General features: G+C 37.1%; 1 long non-coding RNA gene across 1 annotated transcript in view; it reads right to left on the reverse strand.

Annotated features, from left to right (window-relative positions):
• Positions 1–23,905, reverse strand: part of LOC150040143 (uncharacterized) — a 50,817-nt gene that overhangs the window by 19,002 nt on the left and 7,910 nt on the right. The window contains exon 3 of the long non-coding RNA XR_016534061.1: positions 11,846–11,975. This is a non-coding gene — a long non-coding RNA (uncharacterized LOC150040143). The remainder of the gene's footprint in view (positions 1–11,845; positions 11,976–23,905) is intronic.

A 23,905-nucleotide genomic window follows, 5' to 3' on the forward strand; every position in this document is an offset into this window, starting at 1 on the left:
CTGTGCCATACAAACATCCTTGTCTTTCTTATACAAATTTATCTGAAAATAACTACTTGTAAGTAAAGTCTCATACAAGTTTGTATCTCTTTTATGATATGAATTATGTCTTGGTTGCATTAAAATTCAACAAGAGTACTATTTTGAAACATGTAAGCAGAGGAACGTCTGTTTTGTGATTCTCAAATAAATGTTCAAATTTGTCATTGGAAAATTAAGGTTAGTATAATTATATTGTAACTGGGATTGAAAGTCTATAGCAAAGAACTAGTGTTAGTGGCCTCCAATCCTAAAACTTCACTCATCTCATTATCTATTGATTCATACACAGTAGGCTTCTCATTGACACTGCTGACTTACAGGGACAGCAGTAAAAACATAACAGTAATTCAGAAGGAACCCGAGTTTTGTCAACTTAGCTACACATTTGTGTATCTTCTCCATGCTTTCTGATATGTTAAATTCTGAAGTATGGGGAACATGGTTTCAGTTACCTGACATAATAAAAATCTTAACATTACATGAGATTTAGTAGAACAGTCTAAATTCATTGGTATACTTTTATGTAAAATTGAATGGAAGCATGATTTTCTAGCAGCACGAGTATCAGCATGGAAATTAGTTAATTCATTTCTCATGCAATAGTATAACGATGACATATATACACAATTCTAATAGCTTGCTACAGTCAGAGGGTGAAAGGTCAAATTGTGACTGCTCCACTAATTCTCTCTGGTTGAAGTTCTCTTTATTTGCAACGCAACCATCATCTTCCTTCAGAAAGAGGAAACATGTGACCTTCCAATGTCATTTAACCTCTCTCTGTTTGCTTACCTTGAAAATGATGTCAAAATACCCCAACTCCAGTGTGAGTCAGTGGACATTTTCCTCCTCACAGCTGCAGATGTTTTGTGTAAAGCAGTATGAGTTCTTTCAAGAATAGTATAGTATAGTATAGAAATGTTTATTAGAAGTCATAGTGTGAGGTTAGTTATCTGACTCTAATCACAAGTAATAAGACCTGCATCGATGCATTGTTCCCATGTGACTTGATACTTCCGCACAGTTCTAAGTATCTCTGACCTCAGAAGGCCTTTTCAGGAAGGATTGTCATTGGGCAGAAGTTTTAAATGTTTCAGAGGGAATACAATTGGAAAAGGTTTTGCTTGTTTTCTATTTGGCAGCTCTAGGATTTGCTTGCTAGGCAAACATTATTGCTGAACTTCTAGCCCTGGGAAGATTGTGAATCCTGCTCGGCCTGGTCTCTTTAGCCCTTTTGCTTTGTTATATTTAGGAGGCATTCTTATAGAAAGTAACATTTTCTTTCTTACATTTAAATAACACAAATGTAAAAATGCCAGAAAACACTAATAGTTCTATTTTTTTCTGGGAGTTTGAAGTCCTTTATAATAGTTTTAGGAAGAAGATAGCTCTATTCCCAGATAACAGTTGTGAAGAAAACAGACGTGCTCTCACGTATGGAATGACTTGCGTGTGAGTTGTGGAGAGCGTATCAGAAGGAGCCTCTTCCTCACCTGGACGAGGTGTAGCCCAGTGGCCGTGGCCAGCAGTGCAGTGCAGTGCACACATCCCACTGGCCTTATGATCACCGGGTCTGAGTTGATTTGGGGTTTTCTCACTTGGCATATTACCATTGTTTTTGTGTATATTTAGTTGTAAGTTAGGGGAGTAGTGAGCCTTCTTTAGTTTCTTTCAGGAATTTTTTTCCCTTAAACTCAATGTATGTTTTAGGTGATGCTGAACCTACCTTTGGAATTCAGAGTTGGGCTCAGGGCCTTGTAACAGTCAGAGTGCATCAGCATGCAATTGTCTCTATGCGTTTATATGCAATTACTGGAAAAACATACTAGGCTGGGAAATCTGGAGTACTGGTTAAAGGCTTTTTAAAGAATTGGCTTCCAAATAAAGTTATCATCATGAAAATATTTAAATATCCTTGGCAAACAGAAGCTCTGCATGTTTACTTGAAATATCACCTCTGCCTAGTAATATGAGGAAGAGAATGAGCAGGTGGGGTGTGGACACCTGAAAAACCAAAACACTCCCCTACAATTTCAGTTGTATAAATGATAAATATACACAAATACTAAAGTAAAACACATAATAACAATGCGAAAATACTCTCTATAATACTTTAGTTTGTAAAAAAAATACTGAACGACACAGCGTAAGGTAAGAGTACACATTGACTTATGGAAATTTTGTGAGTATAAACATTTGCTGTGGTGTATGGCACTGAAGTGTTGAGGAAAATTGACTTGTATGAAATTTGTCTGAGTCAGTCTAAATCAGTAGCTGGACTTCGCTGTTACTATCTAGTGTTTGAGGGTAGCAATTGTGACAGTAGGTAACAACCTTCTACTAAATATTTTCTTTCAAAATGTTGCCACTCATTCAGTGAAAATTTACCGAGATGAATGTGTGGAGTGTACTCCTATCTGTTTATCTGACTAAGTATGTTTCTGTATATTCTTCTTTGTGATATCACAGAGGTTCCTACCTAATGCTAGACTTCCCCTTTATAATATCAGTATCAAGAATCTGTGTAGGAACACCTTGTAATTTGTAAGTAACATATATAAATAATAAATAAAACATGTGAATAACACCAAAGCTAAATATTTTGGATCACATATGATTAAATGTTTCTGCCAATATCTTTGAGAATAGGAACTGCAAAATACATACTAATTTCTTTGAGTTCAGCCTTTGGTAATTTTTCTTCACCCTTGTCATTGCCAGAAAATTCTGGATGTGAAATACCCTTAGTTTAATTTTAAGTAGCTCTGTACCAAAAGGAACTCGATCATACTTACTGTATTATTTTAGTTAATATTCTGCTCAAAATGGCTACCCCTGGGTAAACAGAACAGCTTGAAAACTGCTACCCTAAACTGCTGGGTTATCTCACCCTTCACACCTTTGCAGACACCTGAGTGGAGAGGTCATACAGCTTCTCACCTATGTCAGTCCTGATGACCCCTGGCATGCAGAATCCAGCTCCACAAATGGCCTTAAAATTACATTTTTGAGCATCTTATAATAGAACTGTTAACATATTAACAATCTGTTAGCAGTCTGGATTGTCATGAGCAAGAACCCACGTACAGTATGAGCCATCATTTATTTTTGGTCCCACCAGGAAAGTACAACATTTATTTTCATAAACTAAGGCAATATAAAAAGCAAGTTGAGATGCACCAAATGGAGTACTGAGAAACAATAAAATGTTGTTGACTCTTTAGTGGACAGAGGACAGCCAGGAGACAGGAAACTTGTTCTTTTACACAACAAGGCAAGCTATTCACTTGTCACTCTGGGAGAGTCTGAATTACTCCATTTGATTTTTCCTTAACCAGGGGTTGCTTGTTTCTGTAATTTATAATTCACAAGTATTGTTTTCCAGAGAGATGCTCTGTTGGAAACATGTCATAGTAGTCTCTTAGCTAACTGAGAAACATTGAGCTACTTTGATTCTCTTTTGGGGATAGAGAACTATGAATCTACACTTACAATGTGCAATTCTTTTCAGTTGGAGAAGAATGAATGTCTATATAACAAAGGAAAATGGAACAGTCCTTGTAGAAAATAACTTTACTTACCTTAACTTTGGCAACTGATAATTTGCAAGGACGGAAGCTAAGAATCTTATTATACATAGTATGCATTAATCTTATCGAAGTGACTTTTATATTTAATCTTTGGATTTCATAATTTTTCTTTCAGTCTTGGTGTTTTCATGTGGAAACACTGGCTTGAAGTCATTGAATAGACTTTATTTTTGCATAAACACTGCATATTTTCACTTTTTCCCAAGCCCCCAAATCATGGAATTCTGCAAACTAGTCTTCACAGTGGGAAGGGCTTCCTGCCACCTGGCTCCCTGGGGAGACAAGACTCCTTCATGTAAGGGGGGGGATTACAACTGTAGAGGATTCCTGCGCTGTCAATCCAGTTTTCTGTCTTATTCACACTTTTTAGCAAAAAAAAATTATCAAATCAGCTACTCTTCACTTTCTTCTGGAAAGTGTCCCTTTTTGCAGACATCATTAACATTGACATGTCCACATAAGCATACTCGTCCTTTTTGTTATTCTCCCTCCTTGCCATCCCAAACCCTTCCCTGCCATCCCAAACCAATCACAGAAAGCCACATTTTTCATGTACATACATGTGCATAGAGTATTCTGACACTTTTAATTTTATCTTAATGATCTTAATGAGGTATTTTAACCTCATTCAGGTTGACCCATTTATTTGTTTCTTAAGTTATAAAATAGTAATTGAATGTCTGCCAGGTGCCAAACAACTATTTCAGAGATTCAGAAGTGAACAGACACAGATAAAAGGAGATTCCTGCCCTCATGAAAACAAAAATTAAAAGATGAATGTGGTATACATATTTATAGATAGACATAGGTATGTTCATAATCAAATAAGTTACCTAGGTTATAGAGCAACAGGTGAAAAAGAGAGCATAGGGAATTTTTAAAAGGATGAATCAGGGGAGGTTTCAGCAAACAATGTCACATTTGATGAAAGGCCAAGCTGTTGTCAGGAATGGAATTGTTACAAGGATATCAAATACTTTGAGTGTGAATGTTCCCAGCAGAGGAAATGGTAGACTCAAAATGCTTTAGGTCTATTTCAAGACAGTGAAGTTGTCAATACTGCTAGAGTACAGTGACTCAGAGAAGAAACAAAAAGAGATAAGGTGTCAGTCAGTTGGTCACTGCTGTGATAAGTACCTGAGACAAACAATTTGAATGGAAGAAGGCTGGACTTTTCACTTACAGTTTGGGAGGTAACAAAAAAGATTTTACAGTTCTTTTCCTAACATGATCTTTTTCTTTACTGCATCATTGTAGAGGATAATGTATTTGAGTTGAGTGTTTTTTCAGATGTAGAATTGGCCTATTTTTTGATTTTCATTTTCACTCCTTTCTTCAGTCTTTTTGGCCTCCAGTCATTGCCTATGATCTCCCCTTTCCTGAGAACTTGGCCTAAGTTCTACTCAGTGATTTCCTCCATTTTGAAATCCTCCCAGTGAGTTCTGGTTCACTCTTTCAAAGTCTACACTTTGTTCTCTTCTGAGGTTCTCACAAGCAGGTTTGATTCTTTCTCCCTCAGGTCTGGCATAACCTTTCTATTGATCTTCTGTTACCTAAAATTTAATGTCTTCATGTACTCCTATTGAAGTTACATTCATGTTCATGTCTTTCGCATTATAAATAGAAATTCCCAGGGGAAGGGGCAGTTCCTGATAATTTGCCTTCCATCTTTCGTGTACATTAAAACCATCTTTTACAGATAGTAAACATTAAAAATTCAGCTATAGAAAGGAAATTATTTTTAAACAGTTGGAAAACATAATGACTGCTCTCCTGAGGTTCCCTGCAGTTATAAAGAAGAGTCATACTGTTATCAGCAATTCCCTTGGTAACTTTCTCAAGTTGAGGGAACTGAGGGAAAATCTCGGAACCTGATGCTATAATGAGGGACATAGTATTTTGGAATTTTCTGTCTTTTACCTTCCCAGGACCACATCCATCTACTTTGATGTTGCACTAAGCAGTCAGAGATTTTGGCAGCTTCATGTGTATCATGCAAATATCTTTTTATCCAATCATATGAGAATCTGATGATTACAGGGTATGAAACCTGGAACATTTATCAAGTGTTGCCATAACCCTAATTAGAAATGTTCATAGGGGTATAGAGAGAGGCATTCTGGAAACTAAGATATTCATCCACTTCCTCTGCCAAATGCTAGTCATATTCTTGGTATGTATTCAAAAAACAAGTACTTCAGAATTTGATAGAGTACTTATATGCTAGCAGGAAAACAAAGCATTGATAATGGTTTTAACAATATTTGTTTTTATTAAGTAATTGTAGGAAGAAGTTTCAATCCCCAAAGTTAGGTTATGAATTCAGTGTGTTAGTGTTTTCCTGATAAATGTTTTAAGAAAGGGGGTTGTGTTGAGATGAGAGAGAGACAGAGAGAGACATCAGAAGCAAGGTTTACTTGGGTTTGTCTTATGTATGTATGTGTGTATGTAAATGAGAACTTGTAAAACTAATATGTTCTAAAATGGTTAAAAATAACCCTAAAATTCCAGAATAATGTTACTAATAGAAGGTAGATTGACAGTATTCATAATTACTGGGGTCCAGTATAACAGTAATACATGAGGCTTGCACAATTGATTTTTATTAATAAAATAATGTAAATTTACAGTTACTATAAAAATTATCATTGTATGTCATTCTATTTTCATTTGAAAAAATTTAAGACACATTAGAGACATGCTATGATGATGGACAGAGGTGGCACTAAGGCTCATGGAATCAGCAGAAGTAGGCGAGAATGACAGAGCTCAGCGATTCCTGAGCTCTGGGGCCCTAGAGGCCTGAGTGGGTAGTGGCAATTTCCCCACAAAAGTACTCTGAGCACAAAATCAGAAGTGCTTTGCAACTCAGTCCTATCAGATTTCAAGACGAATACATATTTTTGACCAAATGGCATTTACTTTAAAATGGGAACTGGTGGCATTTGAAAAAAAGAGCAGCCATTGCTCTTTATGCCAGACATAATAGTTATTTAATGCTGACCTCATGGAGACAGACAAGTGTAGGGAGAGCAGTTTTTATTTTGAGTGATCCAGAGTGCATGTGTGCGTGTCAGATGGGACTTGAACTGTGGAGGCTCTGTGGGGCCGCCAATCTGAAAACACAGTGACCTGAACTGGCCACATCAGTAATGGTTTCCCCGTGATTCACACATTGCTGCTGGAATTCTTCTTTTTTTTTCTGTCAACACCAAGACGACTTGGTGTAGCGATTATTATTTGCATCCCTCACACACATATTCTTTCTGCACTATATTATGGTTTGGGTGGGAAAAAAAAGAAGAAAATAAAGATTGCACATCAAATAGTTGACTTCTCTGATTGAAGTTTTAAAAACTGATGGGATGATTCATGAACTCTGTCCCTGAAAACAGAAGCAAACAACACTCTCCAGCTGGAGTTGATAGACTATCTATGCTGTTCTGCTCTTAGATTTCTACGCCATGGCTCATCCACCCCTTCATCACAGTCTCTTAGGTGTGTTACCTTTTCCTGCAGAATCTTGTTGTACTTTAGTCATCAGGGATTTCATAAGTTTGTGAAGGGTGCCTTGATATTGAAATGAAATTCTGACTGATTAAAAATAAGTATAAGCACTTTACTAAAATGTTTCTTAATGTTTTTCAAGCTGTTTGATAGGTAAATCCTCATATTTTATTGTCTGCATCGCCATTAGTTGATTTTTCCTAGCATAAGTCCAACAAATGAACTCTGAAACAAATGTCTTTCACATGTCTTGGTACCCGTTTCCCTCCCCCCCCACACCCCCCACCCGTCTTGGTTTTCCCCCCCTTCCCTATCAAATTTCAAATATCCAAATACAAATAAATTCAATATATCAGATAACAAAGTGAGATACTATACCAATATGAGATAACCAAGGGACAGCAAAGGAGATGAGAGACAACATAGTACATTAAGGACAACAATCATTCATTATATGGCTTTTGTTTCACCATCCTGGAGGTCCTTTCAATAAGCTTCACATTATATGTCCTTATGTATCAAGATTTTGCTCTATTGCAAATCTTTTAGACTGCGCGTATATTTTCATTATGGTCTTTTTTGTTATTTCATCAGAATTAGCAGTGCAAACTTCAATTGTTCTTAAGGGCTGAATGGACAATATTGTTAAAAATGTTTTCTATATTTTTAATTTATTTTGGACGTTGATCAAGTCTGACCCAGATACAAGAACTGGAGTGCTTTAGCACTCCAGGACTTGGGCATGATGGGTAGGTAACATTAATCACTTTTTGGGTCCCATCCAGTAGATAACTGTTTAGTGTTACCAGTTTCTCCAGGCTCTTAAAATATCATTTAATTATCAAATTTGCTATAATATAGGCACTTTTAGTTAGATTTTATGGAAAGTTGATCAAAAATAGGGTTAATTCACTAAGCCAGAGCGCAACCCATCACTTCCATTTCCAACTGGAACCAACTATAGATAGAAGAAAATTACAAATTAGTGAGTTATGTTATTACTAATCACGTGGGTAATATTGAAAGTAGAAAACAAAAGAAAGCTATCATGGTTAGATTCATTTTGGCTTATATTTTTCCTTGGTTACTCCAAAAGGGTGCTAAGCTTTCCTTGGTGCTTTCCACTGTTAATCCTGTACTTGTGACTGAAACCTTATTGGAAACAGTCATAGCAGATGCAGTTAGCATGAGATGATTACCAATGACTGTGAGCCATCAATCTAAGGACTGGATATCTTTTTAGAGAAGGGAGAAGGACAGTTGGACATAGGAATCCTGAGGGAAGAGAACCATATAAAGATGGACACAGAAATGAGTGAGGAAGCTCCAAGGAGAATTGCCAGATAGATATACCAAGAAAAATGTGTTTCCAGGCCTCTTAGACACACACACACACACACACACACACACACAGACACACACAGACTTATATTTAGGTAGTGGAGTATTGATACACACTGTGAAAGAAAGAATGGACGCTAAGGATGAATATTCACCATGTGCTAGTAGGCAGGAAGTTTTGACTTTTCTTGGGTGCAAAATTTAAGCTGCAGTGTGAATGATGAAAAGTAGTGACACCAAAGAATGGCAGAATTATGATTCTGCTTTCTGGGCTGAGAGATAATATTCATAGCATTAAGTATAAAGTTTGAACTTTTTCACACTCTGAACTTTGGAGTTGAACTGTGCTCAACATGTGCATAATAGGGCATGGCAGGAGAAGGAACGTGAGTGAAGGAGGTGAGTTTATACTTAGTTGTTCAGAAAATGCCAAATACTGTCTGGACTTACATGCTACATTCTGCTTCATGACAGTAGAGAAAAGTGAATCTTATAAAGCCAGGCTTCTATTCCAGGACTATAGTTCTACAGAATCAACAAGTAGGGGAGGTAGGAAAGGAAACCCAGGGTATACAATACCAGATATTGTGCTCTGTTCATTATACTGTATTATTTCTTATCAATAAATCACTGTTAAATAAAGGAATATGTAAGTTGGTGAAACTTGGTGAATATGAACATTTAAAACATCTTACTTTAAAATAAATTGGATATTTTATCTTGAAAACTCTTGTTTGGACAGTTATATAGATTCTCAATGGATATAGTTTTATCTTGAATTTGAAATGCCCCTTCTGTTTCCCTAAGACCTGTTCATCACAAACCAGTATTTTCAGGCCTCGGATGATCAGAAGCTCAGAGTTTAAATCTGGGTAGTTATGAGATTTTTAATCTTACCCAGTATAGGATTTCAAATGAAGAAACTAAAATGTGTTTTAATTTGAGACAAGTTTGGTGGCATTTTATACTTCAGTGGGTTCTAAATTGCAAGACCCTTTTCACCTTCTACCACTGGTTCCTTCTGTTCACCTGCCTGGAGAAACAAGTGTCATATAAAGTGATGGCAGAACCATCTGTTTCTGTCATTTTGACTGCACATCAGTTTCATTGCATATATGTAAATGCTTGAAGTTCTTTACAAAAGAACTCTGTGATATTATTGATTTTATGAGTTGTGATGTTTTTTGAGGTCTTGCTTTAAGTAGCAAGTAAGCTTTGAGTGCAGTTCATGAAGAACACCTATTTACTCATTTTAGGGTTAAACCAAAGCCAGTTTCTAGAAAGATGGTGAATATCTTTTTGATGTCTGAGCTCTCGAACAGGGTCAGAAAATCGTATCAAAATTAGGTCAAACATAAGGTTACTGGTGTGAGAAAACCATCCTAAGTAGAAAGAAGAGAAACTTAGAAGAAATGGGATCCATAACGAATTGTTAATGATATCACAGTGGGAATCATAACCAAGGAGTAGAAGAGTATATGATGATGGGAATAATTCATTAGGTGAATAGAAAAGATTATAAAGAATCTTTTACCATTTGAATATTACTATATAAATGTCCACACATATGCATAGATGGTGATTTTGAAATTTAGAAGTTTAATTAGCTAGCTCAGAGACTTAAGTTTCTGTTTCCTGGTTCAGGAGAAATTTTGGCCTATTATTGGATGAAATAGAGAGCTACTGAAGATTACTGAGTAGAAGAGTTGAATGACAATGGAAAATTTTATTTGTGTAAAGAAATAAAAGAATCATTAAGATCTGAAAGTTGAGTCAGAGTGTGCCTCTGAGATAATATCAATGAAGTATTGCAAACAGTGGTAAAGAAAATATCTAGATAGCACTATTTACTATAGCAAAGATATGGAAGCAACCCAGATGCCCCTCAGTTGATGAGTGGATCCACAAGATGTGGAATTTATACACAATGGAATTCTAGGCTGCTGTCAGAAAGACTGACATTGCCCCATCTGTAAGGATATGGAAAGACTTAGAAAAATCATATTAAGTGAAGTAAGCCAGACTCAAAGGAACATAGGCTCAATGGTTTCCCTCATTTGTCATAATCAGTAGATACCTTGGGCTCTCCTAGCAGAGATTTCCAATAGAGCAAAACCTAGATACACAAGGTCACATAGTATGACACTACATGAAAGGACCTCCAGGATATAGAAACACAAGCCATATAATGAGTGATTGTTGTCTTTAATGTACTATGTTATCTCTCATCTCTTTTGCTGTCCCTCTGCTATCTTATATTGTTACAGTATTTCACCTTGTTATCGGATATAGTGTATATATGCTTATTTAGTTATTTGAAATCGGATAGATAAGGAAGCAGGGAAAACAAGATGAGGGGCAGGGGTGGGGAGAGGGAAATGGGGACCAAGACATGAGAAAGGGTATCAATGTTTGTGAAGTATTGCATCTTCTATCTGGTGAATATAATGTAACCCTTCTATTAATCACAATAAAAATATATGAAAAAATAGCTAGTAAATGAATGTGCTAGCCTTCTAGCTCCATGGCAAAATACCTAAGAAAATCAGCTTAACGGTGGCAACATTTGTTTTGGGATATAGTTTCAGTCTGCTTTGGGGAGAAGCAGAACATCATGGTAGCAGGAATATGTGGAGGAGGAAGCCATTTATTCACGTTAAGTAGGCAGGAGAGAGAGAGAGAAGAGAAAAAGGAGAGAAGTGGAAGAAGGAGAAAGAGAATTGAAGACTGGAGAGCAGAGATAGAAGAGAAATAGGAGAGAGAAGAGAGCAGAACAAACATCATTTACAAGGACACATTTCAGGGATGCATTTAACAACCTTAAGTCCCAGCTCAAATTGGAAAGTTTTTATCCCTTCCCAATAGCTCATCAAATTATGGACACATGAGTAGGTTGATCCTTTGGTGAGAACAAAGTTTTCATGATCCCACCACTTTGTAAAAAGCATATCAGCAGGCAATCGAATCTTTAGCATATAGCTTTGGGGCAACATTTTAGATACCAGCCATAACAAAGAGGAATATATCTTAGGGGACATTAATTTCATTTTTAATCATGAGCTTGATACGCAACCAGAAATGAACAAGAGGAGCAGAGATTAAAAAAAGAATAAATATGGTCAAAATATATGCGTGTTTAGAACTGTTATAATAAAACCTCTTTGTTGTTAAGTCTGGGAGCTTAAGCTAGCATGTAAGATATGGGAAAGAAATCACCAAGTGTCCAAGTGGTAAGAGAGGAAGCAAAGGTTATTAACTTTCCGAGAGGTAAGGGACCAGATGGCATAAGAATATTGTTCATGAATAGAGTGAGTGAAGGCTGGAGTTGATGAGCATTTCAAATGCTGAAGGAATGTATTACTTACGTTTCATAGTTTTTTGCAGCTAGTTGTTCAGGAAGCTGAAGTTTCTCAGGGTTTTTGCTAGGTGGTGCAGTACAATCCTTTCCAGAAGTGATTAATACAGGTAGGGTTCTGTTTGAATACAGAACAGTTTCTGCAAAACAAAGGAAAAGAGCCTTCCTGACAGGTGGTTCCTCAAAAGACTTAACCTAGAGCTCCCCTATGACCCAGCAATTCCACTAGTTGGCATTTACCCTGTTGTCCAGAAACAAGGACATACCACATCCACTATCACAATGACGTTCATTGCAGCACTATTTACCATAGCAAAGATATGGAACCAACCCAGATGCCCCGCAGTTAATGAGTGGATCAACAAGATGTGGTATTTATACACAATGGAATTCTATGCTGCTGTCAGAAAGAACGACATCGCCCCATTTGTAAGGAGATGGAAAGACTTAGAATAAAATCATTTTAAGTGAAGTAAGCCAGACTCAAAGGAACATAGGCTCAATGGTTTCCCTCATTTGTCATAATCAGTAGAAACCTTAGGCTCTCCTAGCAGAGATTTCCAATAGAACAAAACCTAGATACATAAGGCCATATAGTATGATGCTAAATGAAAGGTCCTCCAGGATATAGAAACAACAGCCATATAATGAGTGATTGTTGTCCTTAATGTACTATGTTATCTCTCATCTCTTTTGCTGTCCCTTGGTTACCTCGAATTGTTACAGTATTTTACCTTGTTATCTGATATATTGTATATATGTTTATTTGGTTATTTGAAATTGGATAGGGAAGGGGGGAAAACAAGATGAGGGTCGGGGGAGGGAAATGGGGACCAAGACATGAGAAAGGGTATCAATGTTTATGAAGTAAAGCATCTTCTATCTGGTGAATATAATGTAACCCTTCTATTAAGTACAATAAAAATATATGAAAAATGATTCTGAGCTGGAGAATGGGCTGCTGAAGAATTTCGAGGAAGTCCTCCCAGGAGAAGATAGTCAGTGCGCCATGCCTTGGGAGTAAGACTGAGTTATAAGAACAGAGCATATGCATGACACTCTGGAGACCATGAAAATCACAGGTGGTGTTGTTGAGTTTGAATAAATAGCATGAATTAAAGGTAGAATGATTTCCTGATATGAATGGTTTTCTCATGTGGAGTGGAATGTTACTGTTGTTGAATGAAGGAACAGGAATCAAGACACTTATTTTGTAGTAGTCACATTCTGATTTCCTGGAACTTCAGTTTCTCCTGCTTGGACCTGTGGCAAGTACTCCCTGCATTATACACTGAACACACCACTCACCATGGTTTTTAGGCTTCATGAAGTGAAGGATCTGAACAGTTCTTGAAAAAAATGCGGTATTATTTCAGATGTAGTGTAAAATTTCATGGAAACATTAAAATGTGGTCAAATTGTGAAAAAATGAGTCAGCAGTTAAAATTATGTATCAGAGTAGCTTTTGTGAACTGGCTTTTGTGTACTGTGCACAGAGGCAGTTTCAGACTTTTAATTCCAAACTTGAAAATGGAAAATAACTGTTAAAGAAAATTTTTTTCTTTCTGCTTCAAACTGAGAGAGAGCAAGTTGTATAACTGTTGCTTTACAGAAGCAGCTGGTAGCATCTGTCAGGACAATTTGCAGCTATTACCCCCTCTTACAGATCTGACAAAATTGAATTGCTGACTAACTAATGTAGTTGCGGGTGAAAGTCACCTTTCAGTCACCCAATGACTGTGAAACAACCCTATTTTAAAAATTCATATTGCTGAGTTGCATTTGGAAAAGTGTTGTCCTCTTATAAATTATATTTTAAGATACATTAAATTTGCTTATGCAATATGTATATTTGTATACATATGTCTACGAAGTATGTATTTATAGAGTAGAAGAAAAATCCATCCTCCTCTCTCCATGATGTGCTCCTTTTAACAATTGAAAGCGGTCATGAGGAAATGGGGGGATGGAGGGGAATTTGGATGAAGGTAAATGGAAAAAACAGAGATATTTTGAAGGTTTTTTTTCCCAGTCATTTTGTGTCTTTTGAGTTGGTAATGTGAGGCAAATATTTGTGTTGCTGATACTGTGCTATAGTCTACTCTTGTGATACAGAAGGATAAGACCTAATTTAATGTGGAAAAGAGCATGTACAGAGATAATGAAACAGATCTACATTAAAATGTAATATGTTATGTGTACTATGAACCAAGGAAGGTTTGCAGATCAATTTGCATTAGAGCAGATACTGGTTTTCATTTGAAGTGTATTTGGACATATGAGTATCATGAGTGGTTGCAGGAGTAAGGTGTACTTTTCACCTACATTTGCTGATAGTCACCCTTCAAAATGTATATGATGCCTGATATACTACAGGGGCAGTAAATATATGTATAGAGAGCAGACCAATGGAGGCAGTAAATATTGTATGTTCAGAGAGCAGACTAATGGAGGAAACAAATATATGCAAAGTCTTCAGGATCATCTTGATTTGAATTGCCAAACCCTTCTCCCACTGTGCAGTGTTTTGTTGAAGCCCCATGTGGCCTTTTACTAGAATGAGTAATCAAATCAGAACGCATCCTGGAATATTTAATTGTGGATCACTGTCAGTCCTGTATAGGGAAAAGCAGTGGATCCTGTGTGGAGATGGGAACATAATTTCCAGATAAGGAGAGGAATTTGCAATGACAAGGGTTTTTGAAGGACTGACTCCAAGGACAGAAAGAGGGACAGTGTACAAAGAACCAAACCAGAGATTATGATATAGCATCCAAGAGAAACTTTGAATTTTATTTAAAATCCTTTCCCTAAGAGTGAAAAGAGAATGACTTCATGGGCTCCGTTCCAATGGGACTTCCCATGCTCAAGGCACTGGTATATTTTGAATAGAGGAGGAGGAGAAGGAAAAGTGGTCATTGGGAGGGAACAGATGATGCAGGGACTTTTGACTACAGTAAGAGTTGGTTCTAGGAGCAGAGGTAAACCATAGTAAATGTTTCCTCAGAATTGTGATGTGGCAAGTTGCTGTTCTTCAAAAGAAAAGGAAATGCCTGTGTCTGGCAGTGTGGGGAATGAATGCTAGGGAACAAAGCTGCCTGTGGAAGACCTTTGGGAGTGACAGGGAAGAGTTGTTTTGACTAGAATGTTGTTGGGGAAACAGAAGTAAGTAGGTGGTGCTGCCATTGATTCTGACTGGCTGGGATGGCTGACGTGGGGCACATGTTCAAGGGTCCTGTATTAGCAGTGGTGCATTAGATGGCCCACATGTCCATATCAAAAGAGCACAGGCAGTACTCAAGATGAACACTGGGGATCACATCAGTACATAGGCACTACTTGAAATGGATTCAATTCCTAAGGCCACAGGTCAGAGAAGGGGAAAGTAAAGAACTCCAAACGCTGATCACCGTACCCTAGCGAGAAGAAGATCCTTCTAGAGTAGTAAGTTGGAGACAGTTGAAATGGCTGGTCAGAACTCTTACCTAAGTGGTTGTGGTAGCCTTTCTTGTCTCTACTGTACACTTCAACTTCCTTCTTTCCCTCCTTACTGCAAACTTACCACCTTGTTTTTTTTTTATTTTATTTTTTATTGTAATTGGTAAAAGGGTTACATGATATTTGCCAGATAGAAGTTGCATTAATTCACATACATTGATACCCTTTCACATGTCTTGGTACCCATTTCCCTCCCCCCCACACCCCCCACCCGTCTTGGTTTTCCCCCCTTCCCTATCAAATTTCAAATATCCAAATACAAATAAATTCAATATATCAGATAACAAAGTGAGATACTATACCAATGTGAGATAACCAAGGGACAGGTAACGAAGGGAGCTAGGTCTGTGTTTTTTTTTTTTTACCTTTTTTTTTATTGTAATTAGTAAAAGGGTTACACGATATTTGCCAGATAGAAGGTGCATTAATTCACATACATTGATACCCTTTCACATGTCTTGGTACCCATTTCCCTCCCCCCCCACACCCCCCACTCGTCTTGGTTTTCCCCCCTTCCCTATTAAATTTCAAATATCCAAATACAAATAAATTCAATATATCAGATAACAAAGTGAGATACTATACCAATGTGAGATAACCAAGGGACAGCAAAGGAGATGAGAGACAACATAGTACATTAAGGACAACAATCATTCATTATATGGCTTTTGTTTCACTATCCTGGAGGTCCTTTCAATTGGCTTCACATTATATGTCCTTATGTATGAAGATTAACGATGGCTTTTTGAACTTGAAAGTCAGTTTATATTCAATCTCACTTGAAGACAAAGCTAAATTATCATTTGCTTATGAATGGCAATGTCACAGCTGTGTGTGTGTATATATATATATATATGTGTATAACTACATCTATATATTCACTTTCCAATAGCATTCCATTATATTAACTCAGGTTGTCAAAGGATTTCTCCTAGACATCTTTTTTTGCATATAATTTTTAATGTAATTAATAGAAGGGTTACATTACATTTGCCAGATGGGAGGTGCATTACTTCACATACATTGATACCCTTTCTCATGTCTTGGTCCCCATTTCCCTCCTCCACCCCCACTCTCATCTTGTTTTCCCCCCTTTCCTATCCAATTTCAAATAAACAAATATGCAGTTTTTTCTCCTCAAAAATGTTCTGAGAGGATGCTTTAGACAAAAAAATTTAGAAAGGAACACCTTCCTCGGTTAGATATGATGACAATGCAATTAAAATATTTGCATTTGCAGTATTCTGTCTGGATAAAAGATTCCCCCCCCCAGGAAAATGTGGATGATGTTTTAATTTCCCCATGGCCTTTCAGAATTCTGTTAGCAGTGAAAAAAAGTTTCAAAGTATTATTTCTTACCATAAGTTTGAAAATACCTTTTTATTTCCTCCTGCATATAATGTTTAAGTTCACTTTTCTCCTATTAGCTTCTTTCTCCAGAAAGAATAGTTTCATTTAGTTATCATGAGCTTACCCTTTTGGCATTTTCTTATTGATACACATTAATGTACAAAGCAATGGGTTCTGCTGTGACATTCTGAATGTTCATATCATGTCAACTCCCTTTTAAAAGTAATTGTAATTTTAAAAATTATAGTGAAGGGGATGTACAGACGGGCTACAGTTCGGTAAAAAGTACACTTCTTTTTTGGGTAATGTCACCTCTTCCCTTGCTCTCTCTCAGGCTTTCCCTCCCATTCCCCCACTCACAAGTTGTACACAACTTGTATTCAACAATTTTCAGCATAGTGTCCAGTGAGCCCCACTGCTGCATTTGTTTATCCTTTGTCTCTCCATTTCTGTGCCTCCCTTTAAACTCCCACAGACAGATAAACAGACAGAACAAAATGGAAAGACAAGAGAAACTAAAAAGAAAAAAAAACCCTCACTTTCATTTCCTGGAGTTCATGTGGATATATAGTATTTTGGATGATCAGATGCACATAGGCAGTGTGCCTTTCTGTTCTTCTCCTGTCTCCTCCTTTGGTTTCACTATATGTGAATGCCTAGAGACCTGTATAATTTCTTATGCCCAAGTATTTTAGATCTAGTTAATTTTTGTGTTTTTTTTTAAAAACTATCTTTAAGTAGGTGTACAAAAAAGGAGTTGCCACTTTATGTATCAACCTCTTTCTTAACTCCCCTTTCCCTTTCTATGTCTTCTCTAATCTCAGATCTTATATGAGAACACAAAATACTACCCTTACAAAATCAAGCCCGTTGTTTATATGCCACACACAAATCTCCATTTCCTCACTACCACTCAGAAGAGAGAAGACCATGGTTACAATAACAATACTTCAAAGACAAACTATACATTTAAGTATGGTAAATAAAAATCAGAAACAATAATAAGAATAGAAAAGTAAGAGATTGGGCATGTGTAGGATACACTAGGAATTAAAATCATCAATGCTTATATTAAAAATGAGGTGGCAGGAAAAGCAAAAAGGGGCGGAAGAAATAGTGTTCTGGATCTGGAATAGAAATGTGAGGAGAGAGGTAAAGTCCCCCTGTGTGCTGGAAGTGGAGGATTGAAGACAGAAGAAAGAGAAGGTAGCGAATAGGCTCTTAACACTGCTGAATAAAGGTGGGTAAATTTCTTCTTCTTCTTTTTCTTCATTTCCTCTTCCTCCTCCTCCTCCTCCTTCTCCTCCACGCTGAAGCCTCTCCTTTTCCTTTTCTTCTTCCTCCCTCCCTTCCTCCTTCTCCTCTTCTTTCTCCTATTTCTTTCTCCTTCATTGCCTTTGTCAGAGACCCAGAAACTTCAGGGGAAATAGGTCATTTACAGAAGGATCTTGGGAGGTCTTCCCAGGGTTATGCCCTGGCCTGAGACCCACAGTTTGATTTACAACTATGTTTGCCTAGCAAGTACACTGATTCTCATTAGGTTCCGTATGTAAGTTGATTTGGGGAAAAAAAGTTAGAGGATGGAGAACATTGGGGGAAATTAGAATTTCCTAAAGGCATCCATTAGTGCTGTGTTGCTGCTAGCACTGAGTGTTTTACAAGCTGACAGTCACCTCAAAAACTTAAAGGAAAGCAGTTTCTATAGCAACAGTGGAACCATTTGAAGTGTGACTAGATAATCTTTTCTTATAACTAAGAAAGCAGAGATATGGAAATTCATTAAAGATGTATTTCATATCTTCTACCTAATGCACATTCAGGGCAAGTATACTCTTTGACATGTCAAATATCTTGCTGCCATCTCAGTGCATTAAATACTGATGCACCTTAATGGTTTGATTAGCTTCCCAAGATGAATTTTGGCTGCTAGTAATCATGATTAAGGATATGTATTCTGGACTTGATTGCCTTGGGTTCAAACACTAATACTCCCAATTTTAGTTCATTGCTATATCTGTTCCTGAGTCTTTTATCTTTAGAATGAAAACAAATAAATCTACTCTGAATGTAAGCCTTAAAGAAGTGGAAATATATAAGCAGTGTCTTGTTGGTGAAAATAGCTTACCAAACACTGCCTACTGTAAATAACAAGTCTTTCAGAAATGGACTGGCTTCCTGTTTTCACAGATAAAACTGGAATTCATAGTCCATTTAAATAAATGCAACTACAGTTGGCTCAACTTTCTAACATTTCTATTTGATCCAGGCATCCTCACTGGCATAGTCAGTAATACAAGATGAGCACTGTGTCATTACTTCCTTTTAAGTTACATATTTGCCCAGTAGGCCAGGGGAATGATGTGCTGTCAACCCCTTTTCAGGGTCCACTGGTAGAAGGAACATGGGAAGGCAAAAGGCCCCTTTGGTGGAAGCTTATAATCAGTCTCTCTTGTATTCTCTGCATGACTCCTCATACTCTAGCCTTGGCTTGGTTTCTAGAATAAGAAAGGGTCCTGCTTCAGGATTTCATGAGTACTATTCCTTCACGGGCTCATTTTCTTTTCTTGGTTCTCCCGATAACTGGATGTTTGTAATCACAACAGTTTCAGCCCAGATGTTGTCCCTCTTTCAAAAATTGTTTTGCCAGATCATTTTGTATCAAATCAATCCATTAAAAATTCTTAGTGTATTTACAATTTGTAATGATTGACTTAAATTAACTTGTGGAGCTGCCTGCCTCATGGATTCATGTTTCATGCAGGAAGTGACTGGTTTCTTTCTAGTGAGGGATGTAGGCACTTAGTAAGTGAATGATTGAAAAGAGTGGACAGGCACACAGAAGAGTAAGTCCTCATTTGGACCAAGATTCTACTGAGTTCTTAAAAGAAAAATGGGCAGTGCGAGATAGGTGATGTAGAACTCAAGAGAAGCATAAGGGAACATATAAAGGATTTCTTTTGAACCTGAACACATAACTACCAGGTCAGGCTTCCTATTTCCTGCACACCCTTGAAAACTGCTTCTCCTTGTCTCACTTCTGTTATTGGGTAACTTTTCCTTTCACAGTCCTCCCATTCCAATCTTGTTATCCTCCTACTTATAGAAATGAGGTGCCACCCTGTAGCTCTAAAGCAGAATATTTTGTTAAAACATTCACATCCACAGCCACAGGGGATTGCTTAGATAGCACAATCATGTTTATGTAGCCAGGAGCAAGAAACGATGACTTTCCACTGGAGGAGATCACTTAGCTAAGAGCTATGGGCTTCCATTAACCGTGATAACCACAGTCTAATTTCACTGCGGAATGAGAGCTGTGAGATAATTAGGAAAAGTGCATGCCAGAATGCCAGTGCATATTTCTCCTAAATTAATACAGCCTCATCAAATAGGTTATATTAAAAACAGACACTGTATGAAACAAGATCATTGATTGTCTTAATTAATATGAATCAGCAGGCAGAGTCAGGGCCTACATTAACCTTGGCAGTGGTTGAGAGTCTGGGGAAACTTCACTGAGCAAAACTGACTTGGAGGAAATAAATCTGTGCTCTGAGTCTGGATATTGTGCACTGGAGCATCTGTTCTGATCTCCATGTCCAGTCCAAAGGGTCTCCTTTGTAGGCCAAGGGAGGAGAGCAGACCATACAAAACAAAAGTCTCCATTATGGGTCAAAGTTCACAGGTGAAAATAAACCAATAAAATGACAATGTCTAACATCTTTTGAATAAATAGGATTCCAAAAATTAAATCTTGAGGAGAATGGGCAAAAGATTAGAAGTATTATTGATCAAAATTTCTAAGCAATATATGGGTCATTTCCAAATGCTTCTGATAATTACAGTGGCTATGTATCCCAAGGGAAATTAGTTTCAAAGTCCTTCCTTTCTTTTCCTTATGGGTTTTTTTTGTTATTGACATCTTAAGATATTTTAATTTCTAGGAGGAAGAAATTTTTGTTCTGTTTTGAATGATATTCCAAGAAATTCTTAGTTATTTCAAGCACAGCCATTTTTAGGTTGCCATATTTAGCAAACATATATGAACTGCCCAGTAAAATTTTAATTTTAGATAAACATGCAATATTCAAGACATCCTTGAACTGAAAATTTGGTTCTGAAATTCCAATTTAGTTGAGAGTCCTTTATTTTATCTGAAAAAGTATATGTGGCTTTTATATTTCTGAAACCATATTTTCTTTTTCTTTCCTTTGTGGTTTTTAGAGAGGATTTCAAAATGTATTCCAGGGTGACCCTTGAATTCATGATCCTCCCGTCTCACCTTTCAAAACCTTGTTTTACAGGCAAGAACCACTACTGTGTTCACATTGTTTTTAAGAGGAGTATCTACTTCATTTGCAGCGAAGAAGACTAGAATGTGTTAAACAAAGTAAAAAGTTCTATAAAATTGCAGAGCAGTACCTAATATTTAATTTAGTTAATTGGTGGGGATGTAAAATAAGTAAGGTTCACTTTAGACCTATGTCATACATTGGATGTGATGGGCCTGGATTCTGAGGACAAATGTGTCTCATTTCCAGAGCTTGTTCTCTTTCAACTTGTCTTGTTGCTTGCTCTTCAGGCCCAATGTTTAGTACTTGAGTTCTAGTATGGACATTTGCGAAAGTGTTCTGAGATTTCAGGCAAGTCCTCTAATATTTCTATGCTTCATTCTCATAAAGTACAATGTCTTGCTAAATATAAATTGCTCTGAAACATTTGTTGAATTGAATTGGGTACTCATTTGCATATGGATTATAGGGAGGGTTGTGGTATACAGCAGAGGGATTGAGAGTTCAGGTTTTCTGGTCCACTGACTCAACTCTGGGCTTATTTAATTTCTTTACACTCTGTTTTCTCAATGATAAACACGCCATAATAGAATAACTAAGCCACCACATCATTATAGAGGATAGAATACATTTTAAGAACACCTACCATGGAACTAAGCTTTTAACAACTGCTCTTTAAATTTCAAATATAGGAGATTATAAATGAGCAAGACACATTGAAAAGTTTGGGTGCTGAATAAAAAAATACAACGAAAATAGGACTTGCTTTTAATCCTTGCTCCGATGGGGGTAATCAACCCTTTCCAACATTTTTGGGACTCACCAAACTTACATTTCTGAGTTCAGGTTTGTAATCAGAATAAAGGAAAGGTAAGAGCTCTGGATATAATTTTTTCTAGCTTTCCTTAGCTAGATAGTCCCTTTCCTTTGAGTATCTGTGACTACTTTTTATCAAGACTTAGACATCTGAGAATGTGGTAGAGCCAGAAAGAAAAAACAGGGTGCACATACCAACATCTATAAGTAGATGATAGAAGAAAGATGGCCTTCCATTCTGTGATGTCACGATATCACCTTCTTTAGGAGTTAACCTATATTTGGGAGTTTTACTCTGTGAATTAAGAGAATATTTTATGTGGTTTTTAATATAAACTATATCACTCACCAATGTGATTGGTAAAAACTAATCTTCAAAGTCTAAGTAATGGCTCTGAATAGCACTGAATTTTATTTTCTTTTGTCATGATTGAAGTTTCTCTTCCCCAAACTGCCAAGTATTTATTGGAATATAAAGAATAATTTATGAATAGATCTACTGAGCAAAGATTAACCTTTTTCTTTGTTGCAAAACCCTAAGTCCACTGGAGTGAAGCTCTAGGAGAATTAGAATGGAAGAGCTCATCAGCTTCTGTTGCAACTATAAAGAAAATGACACAGCAGCATGAATGATGAAGAACTTAAAAGGAAATGCAATAGTTTTTTTAAAACCCTATTTTAAAATTTTACCTGTGTGATTTCACCAGTGGAGAATAAAATTCTTGGGATGAAAGCTTGCAAAGTGAAATGTTATATGGTTCACGTTTTGTAAGAAGAGACTGCATTTCTGATCTGCTTTTTAAAGATTCAGATAGCATTTTTGAAAAGTTCCTCTTCATTCTGAGGTTGAAGGTGGAGCCCTTGTGCTGTGCCCAAGGGGTGTTCTCTGAGAATTGCATGAACAAGCAATTCTCACAAGGACATAGGACAGTCCAGAAAAGAAATGTTGCTTATATTTTTTAACTTCTAGTTTACCACCTACCACATCTTGTATAAACTGGGTAAAAGGGAACTTTGTGGCCATGGAACAATCAGCCCTTTGAGCCCTGGAAGTTGAAGGTGTTTTTTTCCCAATGGCCTCTAGTTTTAGTCATTTCTGGAGGATAAGAGGAAATGGTCCCTGCGCATGCATGTTTCTATAGCATGATCCTGATGTGGTCTGTTTCACAATCTGTATAATCAGGGGATTTGAGCCTGTTGCTGTTTACAGTTCCTTTTCCCTAGAACATTCTTTGAATTTAAGGTGAGTTTCTTTGTTTTGGTGCTGGCACTAGGATTTAAACTTAGGGACCTAGCTCTGTTCCTTGTAGTTCTACCCCTTGAGCCACAGCTCCACGTCTGAATTTTGGTGGTTAAAGAGTCTCACAGACTTTCCTGTCCCATGCTAGCTTCCAACCTCCATCTTCAGATCTCAATCTCCTGAGTAGCTAGGATTACAGGTGTAAGCCTCTGGTAAGGTGAATTCCTCTTTGTCTTCTTCTCTCCCTCCCTCCATTCCTTCCCTCTATTCCTCCTTCCCTTCTCCCCCCCTTTATTTCTTCCTTCTTTCTGTTTTCCCTCCAGATCAACTTGCCTTGTGAAGATCTAGGTATGAAAGCAAGGACAGAAAGGTAAAAATGGGAAGGAGATAAAAAAAATTCACAGCAATCAAATCCCTACTGTGTTGCCAGAACTTCACAAATAACATCTCATTGTTTTTCTTACCGGACCCTATGAGGGATCTGATTATTGGCACTGTTTATTTTTAATGTATAGAGACACGGTAGGTCAGTAGTATGATATAATTTGTGCAAAGACAGGCACTGAAGTAGTAGAGTTGGGTTTTGGACATTCGTCAATCCAATTCTAAATTTGTGTTTTTGTTCCATTGCAAATAAGGCTTTGTGTATATTTGCAACAGAAGATGTAGCCAATCATCTCCACCCCCTCTTGGGGTAAACGGAGGATCTAAATTAATAAAACATAGCATGGATTTAAATTATGTGAAGATGTTATTTATCCAACAGTATCCTATTTTGCCAAGAGCATGATAAAGATAATTAACAGACTGTTTTGACAAGTGGCACTGTCATGCTAGGCATTGATTTTCTCAGTATTTCACATACTTGAGAAAC

This window comes from Megascapheus bottae, unplaced genomic scaffold, assembly GCF_031878675.1.
Source record: "Megascapheus bottae isolate mThoBot1 unplaced genomic scaffold, mThoBot2.hap1 HAP1_SCAFFOLD_118, whole genome shotgun sequence".
Lineage (NCBI taxonomy): Eukaryota > Metazoa > Chordata > Mammalia > Rodentia > Geomyidae > Megascapheus > Megascapheus bottae.